Raw genomic sequence first — 12,476 nt, forward strand, 5'->3', positions numbered from 1 at the left:
GTTTTCCCAAGTTAATACAAGGTGATTTTCCTCCTTTAGTTTCTTTTCTACACTCAGTGTGTGTGAGTGGGGAAAGTATCGCCTCTTAGAGGCACCAGTGGCCAGGTTAGTTTCCTCAGGTTACTGGGTGGGGCTTAAGCAGATTGTGTGTTGTATTGTTGAAGAGGAGCCCCAAGCACCCTGACGTTTTGCTGCCTGCAGGAATGGAGACAAAGCAGGGGATGCGGGGACTCAGGCAGGACCTGTGGATCTGGTGGAGCAGGACCACAGTGGATGGAGGAGGAGAGAGAGTCCTGCGAGAGAAAGCCACTGGTGGGAAGCAATAATTGCAGAGTGCAAACCAGCCAAAAGTCACAGAGGTTGAGAAAGTAAAGTAGCTGCAGGTTCCATGGTGTAATGGGCAGCACTCAGGACTTTGAATCCTGGAATCTGAGTTCACATATCAGTGGGACCTCCTTGGGGTATGTTAGTTTCCTCTGGTGTTTGGTGTCGGGGGGATTTCAATTGTTGCAAATTTCAGGGGAGGCCGCCTCCCTTTACTCGGTGCGCTTGCTCAAATCAGCCAGCTGCAGCCTTATCTCCTGGAACTTAGCCAGCTGTTGCTTGATCCGGTCGTACAGTCACACACTGACTGGCTCCCCTGCCTGGATGCTCTTGTGGAAATTCCACAGATGATGCTGCAGGACTTGGCACTGTTGGTTTCTTTAATGTTGCGGTGTTACCCTGACCACCAGAGCAAAGCTGCCAACTCCTCCCTCACTGACTCCCACCAATCCCCCTGGTAACCACAGAACCCTCTGATGCTTTCCTGTTCTGCCAACACCTCCAGGCCTCGCCCCCCTGCTCCTTTATCTTGCAAGCTCTGGATGTTCAGCTTCCAATATCCTCTGCCGTGGGTCAGGGAATTGCCCACATTGAGCACACGGTGAGAGCTGCGTGATCCGAACACTCCGTAGGCACCACCCTGCACTGGGCTGTCGACGTGCTCTCCTTCACGGAAATCCGGTCAGTGTGACTCCTGGCCTGTCCCCGCAGAAAGGTGTATCCCCTCTGCGGCTGGTGTGAGCTCGGGTCAGAGGAATAGGAGGCTACCACCCGCCCTCCACTGGTTCCACTGTGGAGAAACACGTCCTCTAAGCCAACCTCGCTACAGACCTGCACCAGGTAGTGCTCATCATAGAAGAGTTTCCTCTGACGGTTGGGAAAACATTCCTGCCTCACTCCCTCCTTTGGCAAGTCTCACAGAGGAGCCGGCCTCTGCAGGCCAACCTCCAAGGGCAGAGGAGGCCAAGCCACAAGCATTCAAAAGGTGATTGGCGTAACTCCTCTAGCTTCCCAGGCTGACGCCAAGGTACTTTGTCCACTGATATCACCACCATCCATCATGCAGGGGTTGGGGTTATCCCAGGGACAGGCCAGTGGCAGAAGGAGGAGCGCCTTGCTGGACAGCATGGGGAGCTGGGAAAAGGAAACCAGCATGTTTCTGCCTGGTTTTGGGCTGAGGCCCTTTTGCATGTCAGGTTACCGTGAGAACCACTACACTACAGAAACTCCATCACAGTGCACTGCCCTGCCCTGCCCTCAAATTCCATGCACTTAGGTGGTGCTCACCCTGGCACACACCGAGGGGCGAACCTGGAGAACATGGCCGCAGCTCTTCAATGGGTCAGCTGGAAGAGCAGAGGACTGGAGCCAGGGCTCAGGAAGTCATCCTTACATCACCCTTGTGACTCCAGCTTGAGGGAGAGCTGCTTTTTCTTCCCTTGCTAAGGAAGAGCAAGAGAAGAAAGAACTGTCAGGTGGGCCAACTGGGTGCAGAAGCCAATGCTGCCTTTTCCTGCTGTTAAGCCTGAAATGAGGGACTTGCATTGGGTAAAGAAACTGCTGTGTTTCCAGGAAACAGCCCACTGTTGCAGAAAGAGGGATGATAAAGTCTGCTGAAGCCTGGGATTGAACCAGGGACCTTTAGGTCTTCAGTCTAATGCTCTCCCAACTGAGCTACTTCAGCACCTGCAGGAGGCCTTTTCGGGCTGCTGCTTCTCACCTTGAAGCTTATTCTCAATAAACCATCTCTCCAGTCAATAATGGCCAATGCAAGACGGACATCGCTTGATATTTTAGCACTCGGAAATGTCATTAACTAGTCTTTGGATCTCCCAAATGCTGTGCTTCAGTTCATGGGGGAAAGGTGAGAGAAGCGACCTTTGAACAAAAGGCCTGGGGTTAACATCCTAACGCTGTCTCCGACTGTAACACTATTTAATACCGGCCCACCCTGTGCTGGTGACAGTTCCATTACTAGATGTTAGTACATTTTAGTTACTGTTAAAATTAAAAGTTTCTATATGCTTAAAGGAAATGATTTTTTTATTTGCTTATATATGGCATGAATAAATACAGATTTACACATCCTAGCATGAACATTTATTGTCTTATATGACAGAGAAAATCATGCATCCAAACTGTGCATCAAAATCATGAAATGAGCTACAAATGCAACCAAAAATAAGGTATTCAATGGTTTAACATATGGAGCGGGGGTGGGGGGGCACCGAAGACACGTCTTGCATGGGACGCCACTTGGTCTAGGGAGACCCTGTCAGAGAGCAGGAGTTAGTCTCAGACGCCTATTTCCAGGCTGTTATCTGTGGGCACCTGCTCTGGGAGGGATCGTGGCTGCCCAGACTCAGGGCTGGAAAAGACCCCGGACTGAGGGGTGGCTGCAGGGTTTGCAGCGCTCTGATGTCTCAGACAATGTGTCTCTCCCAAAGCCTCAGATCTGCGTCCCTCAAAGGCTCCTGCGCTGCCTCCGCTCCTCTCACAGTCTATAGCAGGAGCAGCAGCAAGGGTCAGGGATGAGCCATAGGCACTAGGTGGGGGCAGAGGCTTCAGGACTAAACCCAGCCCCCAGAGCAGAGGGGTATGAGGCTTTTTCTCTCCTTAGCCACGTGCTATGGCTCCGAGAGCTCTGTGAAATGTCTCCCCGCCCACAGCCTGGGGAAGGGGAAGGAGTCTCAGGTTCTAGCGTGATTTGAATGAGGATCACTGGACCCTAGAACCATTCACTGCCCTTTCCCGGAGAAACCTGTGATGCACAGAACGGGGCTGAGATAAATGCTGACAGGAGCCAGGAATTGCTCCCCTGGAATAGCAGCAGGATTGGGCAGCTGGAAATCTCACCAAAAGAGCTGAAGCCTTGATGGGTCAGACACAAATGCCCCAGGTACTGCATGGGAGGTTTAGGTTTGTTACTGGACAAGAGCAGTGAGAGTCTTATTGTCTCAACATTTCAGTAGAAAAATTCAGACCCAAACTGTGTGTGGTGGGGAGGTCGATAGCGGTTTCTTTGGGTGTGATTATTTTGTTTTCTCATTCTCATTGTAAAAGCCTTTGATGATTTTGATGGGAACAATGTTTGCACAAGGCCAAGGAAAAGTAAGAAAAGTTAAAAATCGACATTGGGGTGAGGGGGTCTCTGTGGGCCAGGGCAGGGGTGGAGATTTTCATGGGGAGGGGTTAAGGGATAAATGAGAGGCTTTTGCGGGAACACAGGGGGATGTTTTGCAGCTTATTTTTTCCAAAGGGAAACCTTCCCACTTTCCCTGTGCTGTTGCCCAGATCAGACCCCACTGACACCCGTGAGGAAGCGGGAATTGCCTGAACGTTTTCTATGCATATTGGGTATGCCTCATTTTCCCCTATTTGTTGCACGATTATCTAGGTCAGAGGTCCAAAATGTGGGGTGCATCCTGCCAGGTGTAATGAAGTAACATTCAGGGGAATGCAACTGGGGCCCAGGCAGGCCCCCCACAGGGGGTGGGGAGGGAGAGCCACCCAGCTCCGTCGTGGCCCCAGGGCTGCCCAGAGGATTCAGGGGGCCTGGGGCAGGGCCGGGTCTTCAGCGGCGGGTCCCGCTCGGAGGGAAGGACCTGCCAACAAATTGCTGCAGAAGAATGAAGTGGTGGCAGTAGAGCAGCCTAATCACTGCCAATCGCGGCTTTTTTTCCTTTTCCGGCCACTTGTGGTGCTTGTACTCACCGGCCAAAGTGCCGCCGAAAACCCAGAGCGACTCGCGGGGCCCCTGTGGGGCCCGGGGCAAATTGCCTCACTTCCCCCGCCTCTGGGCAGCCCTGCCTGGCCCCAGCCCCAGCTGCTGGCCCTGGCTGAAGGCAGTGCTCCCAGGGCTCCACTCCCAGCCCTTCTCCTGGGGCTACACTGCCGGTCTCACCCTCACCCCCAGCTCTGGCCCCTACCTCAGCCCCCTGACCCCTGTCTGCATCCCTTCGCCTGTAGCAGTGGCCCTATTCACAGCCGTGGCTCATGGGGGGCATGGACAGGGGGTAAGGGGCGTGACCCTCAAAAGTTTTGGGACAACTGATCTCGGTGCTGGGACAAGGGTGTTTACTCTGCAGAGACCCCCAAAGGGCAGGTGTGGCTGCTGTCCAGCTGCCTGGGCCCAGACAATGGCCACAAATTCTGTCTCCTAGCAACCGCTGGCCGGGGCGCACCTGCTGCAAGACACCAGCTGGCTGGGATGAGTCGGAGAACAAAGAACGAGGTGGAGGCCAGGTGAGCAGGCTGCCAGGAAACAGAACAAAGGACAGACGAGGGGAAAGGGCCTGGCTGAGTTGGGCTGTTGGAAGCAAGGAGTCTGCTGGGTTGGGGACTCGACGGGAGAGCCCAGGCTCTGAGTTCGGGGTCCCCCCCAAGATGGACGTTGCTGAATCTTCCTGCTTCCTGTGCGAACACAGAACTTTCCCCGGCTGGATTCCAGACCACTAATAAACCTTCTGTTTTACAGCGCTGGCTGAGAGTCACTGGTGATTGTGTAAGTTGGGGGTGCAGGACTCCTTTGTGGGCGGGGGGGTGAGGCTTTCCCCGGTGTCCTGCTAAGGTGACTCACTACAGGAAGCTCCTGGCATGGAACAGGGGCTGAAAGGTCCAAGGTCAGTCCCAGGACGTGCTGAGGGCAAGGAGGTTTCCCCCAGTGACAGCGTCCCCTGGGTGGTGTCACACTGATGAGGGCTCTGCCTGGGTTTGGTTCAGAGCTGTCCCAGAGCACGGAGCCTGGGTCAGGCCCCAGCATGTGACCTGCAGGCTCCACTCTGGCAAAGCTCCATGTCCCTGGGCTTTGGCATCACTAGCCCCTGCTTGGTGACTAGGGGTCAGTTTAGGGGAGTGATTCCCAAAATGTGGGACATGCCTCCTAGGGGGGCACAGAGGAATGTTCATGGGGGCACCTCAGGGCTGAGCCAGCCCCCATGGAGGGCACGGAGGGAGCCCCACTCAGCCCCACTCTGTCCCAGTTCTTCACTCACCCTGCCCTCAGCCTGAGCCTGAGCCCCTGGCCCAGCCGTGACCCCCTTCCCTGTGTCTGCACCCCTCTCCCCAGCAAGCCACAGCCCCACTCCCAGCCCTGGTTCTCGACCGTGGCTTCTGGGGGGCCTTGGCCATGGCTAAGAGGGCACAGTGTGAAAAGTTTGGGGACCACTGGTTTAGGGTGACGTCCTCAATTGCTTCTATGCAGTCCAATAAAAGCTATTCCTCACCCACCTACCCCTCCATCAGGACCGACTAGGTATGTTCTGCTGCCCTTCACTCCTGCAGGAAGGATAATAACATTTCATTCCACTCAATCCTAAAGTGATTTGTAACCCGCCACCAGCCAAAACTGGTCATTTTGGGAAAGCGGCCCATCATGCTGCATAGCTAGGCAGAGTAGGTGTGTCTGTGCAAACACGGTCTGTTCCTGAAGTCTTTCCCCCAGCTCCTCACTAGATGTGAGGGGGGAGCTCATTCAGCCCCTGCGTCCACTTAGTGTTTCAAAACTCCTTATTGTCCCTATCTCCGCTGGCCTTAGATTTCTCCTTCTGTCTATCTTTTAGCAGTTCTGATGAGGTGGCCGAGTGGTTAAGGTGATGGACTGCTAATCCATTGTGCTCTGCACGCATGGGTTCGAATCCCATCGTCATCGGACACATTTAGTCTTCATCCCTCCTTTATAGACAACCATCTCCCCCATTGGTACAATAACAAACCCAACAATGTTGCTCTTGCAAACAAAAACCTTCTCAGGAACTCACAACTCCCTTGCTTTAAATTAAATGTCTAAATCCCAGATTTCTTTAAAAAAAAAGAATTCTCTAGTCCTGTATTTCTTAGTTTTTAATCTCAAAAGGGAACATCCTCATCATCTCCCCCAAACACCCTGGAACCTGCTGAAATAATTAAAATACCCCCATCCTGAGCAAGGCCAGAACAGTGAACCAGAGCTAGTGTCTAGGCCAAGCTGTTCTGAAGGAGGCAACTCAAACATTTTCTCCCTGCTTCCCTTGGCAAGGTCTGACTGAGAAAACAAAATCCCCCAGACTGAAAATTTTCTGCTGAAACACCCATACTCGTCTGTTTGGGGACTTTGATATGAATGTATTATTATTATTATTATTATTATTCTCTTCTGATTTATCTCAGTTCAGTGTTTGTCCTCCGGATGTGTTTACAGATATTGAGTTGTGGGGGAGAGAGGCCAATTCATAATGTCTCTACCCCCCTTTCATAGTGTCTTCCAACTTGCTAGGAAGCTCCTTTGCTATGATGTGAGTCAAGCAGTGTCCATTGTCTCTGCGCTATCTCGGAGAAGTCTGCATTGTACACGGTTCCTGGGATAGTCCTTGGGAGTGTGAATCCCTTCAATGGGCCAGCAGCGAGTCCGGCTCCTCCCTTGTCGCACCTGAAAGTCTGGTGGGGGGCATTTCCCCACCTCATAACATATCTCAGTAACACACACAGAGCAAAACTTCATAACTTCCCAACCAATGTGAGCACACACAATCCAACACGATATTAATGTACAACAGATCAAGACTTTTGAAATGATACCTCACAAGGCAGACTTTGTACAAACCGTGTCATCACAATATGAGAGTGGTGAATATGGGGCTTCCAAGGTGCTGCTTTGAGCACAGCATGCCACACCTGGGCTTACATTGCAATGGAGACATACCTTTAGAACCCATCTCTCCTGGGATAAAGATGGCAGCAGGGCTGGCCTGGGTCATCTGACTTGGGCTCATGGAGCTAAAGCTGAGGGACTAAAACTGTGGTGCAGATATTTGTGTTCACACTGAAGCCTGGGTGATCTCCAGGTCCTGCAGACATCAAATGATGAAGAATTCTGCACACAGAGAGGACCCTGCTAGTGAAAAATGCCTTTGGAAAAGCCCCTTCTGTCACCAGCTGTGGTCGTACAGTGCTCAGTGCTCTGCGTTGTGGCCTCAAGAGCCATGGATGCAAGTTGAGTTACGATGACCTTTTCCTTGTCCACGTTTCTTAAGTGCCTCCTTCCGACACTTGTCAGAAAAAACGACCCATTTCTTTTGGAAGCATCTGCTGCAAGGCAGAGGCATCTTCTCTGTTTCCTCAAAAGATTGACCAAAAGGTGGGAAGAGCAAACACATTTGTTAAGGCACCACTGGGTGCTGCATCCCTAACCTCCACTTTACCTGGCAGGTGCCTGGCCCAGCTTAGCCACGGTGCTGCTCTCTGGAACTTTTCTCCCAGCTGCTCCATTTCTCATCACTGACAATCAAAGGAAGGTGACATGACCTCTGTGTGTGGACATCCCAGCGAATCCTGGGGCGTGTGGCGCAAGCTCTCGTGTTGCAGCAATTGCAGTCGAAGCAACCGCCATGCTAATGCCAGTCACAGCAGCCTTTTCATCAGCTCCAGGCTTGTGATTTGATTCTTTCCAATGCCTCTCTCCAAAGAAGCCTTTTCCTTAGCAAGCAATTACTTGGATACCAAGGGAGGTCTCTTCTGTTTCCTAGAAAGACACAGGAAAATGTGAGCAGAGAAGATGAAAGCTATACAACAAGGCACCACTGGGAATTGAACCCAGGATCTCCTGTTTACTAGACAAGTGCTTTAGCCAGCTAAACTATGGTGCCTGCCTCACAAAAGTGTTTACAACTGTTCCATTTGATGGCCCAGGACAACACCTGCAAATTCCAAAGTACAGACATTCCCCATTTCCCTCAAGACTTGCAGACCTTGAGGTGCCTGGCTCTCTGTGCACAGCAAGCCACAGCTGAGTTGACAGAGGGCTTCTAACATGTGCTCCTCCCACCAACCACTGTGATCATATAGTGGTTAGTGATCTGTGTTTCAGTCGCAGCAACCTCGGCTCAGTTCTGAGTCATGGTAACCTTTCCTTCAGCTCTAGATTTCTCATTTGCTGCTTTCCAAGTGTGGTGGGGTGGCTGCCCCAAACAAGCAGAAGAAAGATTAAGGCAGCCTTGCAGAGGCTGTGCAGAACCCAGCCTATCAGGAAAGGGCTTATTGGGAGAGCCAATCAGGAGAAGGCTTGCTGGAGCAGCCCATATATAAAGGGCTGCTCAGCACAGCAAGAGTCAGTCACTCCTTGGAATTTGAGGAAGGAGGATTGGCTGCCCTGAAGGAAGGGCACCATGATCAGAGTAGTGCTGGGTGGGTAAGGGAGCATGGTGACCTCCTGGCCGACTACTGCCAGACTGAGGCCCTGATACAAAGGCGGAGGAAGGTGCTAGGTCTGTGGGGAAGTGGTCCAGAGAAACAGATGGCGGGGTTGGAGGTGCACCTTTGCCTCAGTCGCTGCTGACACAGGTGGCTACACCCTGGACTGCAGCTGGCCACTGAGGCAAGTGTCTGGCAGAGGACAGCTGCCCCTGGAAGGAGAGACAACTGAGTGGGGCACAGCCAGAGGGCTGTGTCCATAAGAGGACTTTGAAGTCCTGAGAGCGACATGGTCCTAATGATAGAACAGATGGCAGCCAGACGCCACTAGATGAAGGCGCACCAGGGGACCAGAGCTAATTGCCAGGACGGCCAACAGAAGGCACTGCAGTGAGGCATGCCCCATGGCACCAAGACTTAGCCGCAAGGAAGGCTCTCTCTGTCTTGAACTACTACTTAGAAGGATTCTGCTGACAGGTCTTTTCTTTTTATGAAAAGAGATACAAAAAAGACCAACAGAGACATTAGGTTCAGCAAGGAAGAACTGGCAGGCCAAGCCAGGATTTCCTGGTTACTAGGAAGGCTCTTCAGCCAGCTCTTCCCAAAGACCACTATCCAGAGGCCTTTTAACAGCCACTGCAGATGTTCATCGACAAAGAGATGCCAAAATAGAGTTCTCCACTGCCTGCAGCCATCACACTACCAGGAGTTATGTGCACAGAGAGGCCCCTGCTGGTGGAAAGGGCTTTGGTAGAGACTCTTCTGACACCAGCCATGGTCATATAGCATTTAGCACTCTGTGTTGTGGCTTCAGCATCCACAGATGCAAGTTCAGTTAGGGGATGTTTTCTTGTCTCACATTTGTCTAATGGCTCCTTTCAACACTTGTCACCAAAAGACCTGTTTCTTTTGCAAGCAATGTACAGCTAGGCAGAGGCAATCTTCTCCATTTCCTCAAAAGATCACCAAGCTGCGGGAGAGGAGCGCATTCAGCCAGGCACCACTGGGTGCTGCATGCTGAATCTCCTCTTTATTCAGCAGGTGTCTGTGAAGGACATAATCTACACAGTGTAGAGGTCAAGAATAGGAGTTTATTACACACAGCGCTGGCGGAGTGTCACCTTGCGTATTAGGCTCATAGACACTGTCAGTCAATTGATTACAATAGAATATATAGATTTTCCACGGGTGGGAAAGTGACGAGATAGCAGTTCCACACCCCAGGATAAGTTCTGCACCAAGACAAGATAGCACAGTAGCCAATGGTTAACAGGTTACATAATGTCTCCACCCATGGTCTCAAGTTAGCAAGTTAACATTTAATGAATAATTTGATAAAATGTGAGTAGTATAAAATATCTATGTTGAATTCTGATTTGAGGTCCATAGGAAAGGAGCAACTCTTTTGATTGTCCAACAGGTACATTCCTAGGGGTTAAAGCAAAGAACCAGTGAAAGCATATGGCAATAAAGATTGTTTTCTGTGTGTCTAAAGGCAAGGCATTGGTCTCTTGGGAGGGAAGTGGAAAGATGCCATATCTTATACTGACATGTGCCTACTTCTCATAAACTCAAGATTGGATCTGTGGGAAGAACGTCTCTCTCTGGAAGAGATTAACAGAAAAGGAAAAGGATTCTTTGCTCAATTTGCAACTCTGAATAAGACACAATTATTTACTTCTTAGCTCCAACACCTGGCAATTTGCTGACCAGGCCTATCTTAGCAAGCAAGGCTTTCTGTTTACCCCAGCTTTCTCTTAGCTGATCACTATTTGCTAGGCCTCTGGTCCTTGACCATACTCTGGACTTTGGCTCTGGAAAAGAGCTGGCACAATCCATAGATCAGGTTGTTATATAAACTGCACATGGATTTGAACCCTTCACATCCAGTAATGGCAAAGTCCTTGGTTCCGGCTTGTAGCAGTGATGGAATAAACTGCAGGTTGAAATCAAGTCTCTGGAGTCCATCCACACCTGGGATGGGTCATTCAGTCCTTTGTACAGAGCTTCAGTTTGTAGCAAAGTCCCTTCAGAGGTATGGAGCAGGATTGAAGACAAGATGGAGATGAGGCATCAGCCTTTTATAGTCTCTTGCCATGTGGTTTTTGCTTTCTTTGTCCCAAGGACACTCTATCCAGCACGTGGCATAGAAAAACTTTAAAGTTCTGTCCATAGGGCAGATCCCTGCATACCTTGCTGAGTCACAAAGCATATCTGACTTCTCTCAGTGGGCCAGTTGTATAGCTGATGGTCATAATGATCCATCAAGCAGGCTAGGCAGAATTGACACCAATTTGTCTGGCTGGAGTATTCCCGGAAGCAGAGCACAAGTTTGAAATCACAGGCAGTATAGAGCCAATATTCATAACGTCAACTACAAAATGATACACATCCAGAGATAGCATAATTCTAATCAGCCAATCATAACCTCTCCATAGACCCCTTACCGACAATCTTTCTATATTATTGGCTGCAAATATAGAACAGTGGTTATGATAGCGGTGAGCCTTCTATGATTACAGATTATGTCAATAGCACGTCACAGGAGATAACACGGCATCAGTGAGACTGATACTGGAATACTGTGCCTCAGTTTTGGTGTCCTCATTTTGAAAAGATGTGTTGTGAAATTGAATCTGGGTCAATACAAAGAGCCACCAAATGTTGTGAGGCTGGAGAAAAATGCCTTCTAGGGAGCTGTGGAACAAGCTCTCAACCTGTTTAGCTTATCAAAGAAGATTGAAAGGTGACTTCATTGAAGTGTTAGAAAGGAGCCTTACTGGAGAGAAAGATTGGCTATTAAGCGGCTCTTTAATGTAGCAGAGAAAAGCATAACAAGCCCCAATGGCTGGGACGGTGAAAAGAGACAAATTCATATTACAACTAAGGCACAAATATTCAACAGCAAGAGATGATTCACCACAGGAACAAGCTACCAAAGGAGGAGTGGTGGTATTCACCCAATCTTCTGATGTCATTTAATGAGAACTAGATGCCTTTCTGGAATGTGTTTGCCTAAAAGTAGCTATTGTGTCATACAGGAGGCCTGTGATATGCAGGGGGTCAGATTAGATGCTCTAATGGTCTCTTCTGGCCATAAGTCGACAAATTTCTGAAAAACTGAGTGTAGTATTGGGAGCAGCGGCTGATGTTTTACTGTCTAGCCGGCTTGCTTCCTAGAACAGGCTACTCCTTGAGTGGGGTGATCCACAGGGAGTAGCTCAAACCTCCAAAGTCCCTGGGCAGGGGGCAGGACATTAGCACAGCAAAGGGGAGGGAGTGTGGCAGTGACATCACAAAGACTTTTGCAGGACCCTCAGACTATTAATTCCAAGGTGTGGTGTTGGGGAGGTGGTGACCTCACAGAGAGATGCTGACATCAGCCAGGCAGGACAGGGGTGAGGGCCAGGGACACCTCAGAGAGACCCCTGGCTTTGCTTCCAGCAAGTCTCACTTTTCCAGGTCTCTTTGAGGACTGAAAGTATTCGAGTTCACATATGTGGCGCCAGGAGGAACCTCTTTGGTTTCTCCTTCCCTTTTTCTAATTTTACTGAAAACAACCATCCCTGTTTCAGAAGGTGAGTATCCTTGAGGGTTTGAAACCTGTTCAGTCTGATCCATCTGGTGAACGTTGAATTCTAGAATGCCGGCTCACGAGCTTAAGGAGGAAGAATTTTATTCCACACCTGGGATTTTGTCCCTTAGAATCACTGGGGACATTAGGGTTTGTCCTTTTTGTTTCACCTTTTCCTCCATCCATCCCCCCCTCCTTTCTCTTCTTCTCTTGCTTCTTTTGTCCTTTCTCCTGTTCCCCTCCCAACACCAGGCGGTGTGTGTGTGTGTGTGAGTGTGTCGCGGGGGAGTGCTCTGCAGCTCTCACTGTGGGAGGTCCACCCTAAATGTGGGGCTGAAATAGTGCTCGGGCAGTGATGCCCACCAGTGACCTGGGCCATCCTTTGGGCTCTCTGGTGAGAACCCTCAGCTTC

General features: G+C 50.4%; 1 protein-coding gene and 3 non-coding genes across 4 annotated transcripts in view; 2 read left to right on the top strand and 2 right to left on the bottom strand.

Moving 5' to 3' along the window:
* Nucleotides 1-12,476, top strand: part of LOC120375429 (zinc finger protein 551-like) — a gene marked incomplete at both ends in the record, with an annotated part of 536,130 nt that overhangs the window by 27,649 nt on the left and 496,005 nt on the right. The window lies entirely within an intron of this gene.
* TRNAF-GAA lies at nt 1,936-2,008 on the bottom strand. Its single transcript has one exon. It is a non-coding gene; the product is annotated as a tRNA-Phe (tRNA).
* Nucleotides 5,893-5,974, top strand: TRNAS-GCU. Its single transcript has one exon. It is a non-coding gene; the product is annotated as a tRNA-Ser (tRNA).
* Nucleotides 7,873-7,946, bottom strand: TRNAT-AGU. Its single transcript has one exon. It is a non-coding gene; the product is annotated as a tRNA-Thr (tRNA).

This window comes from Mauremys reevesii, linkage group 12 (genome assembly GCF_016161935.1).
Source record: "Mauremys reevesii isolate NIE-2019 linkage group 12, ASM1616193v1, whole genome shotgun sequence".
Classification (NCBI taxonomy): domain Eukaryota; kingdom Metazoa; phylum Chordata; order Testudines; family Geoemydidae; genus Mauremys; species Mauremys reevesii.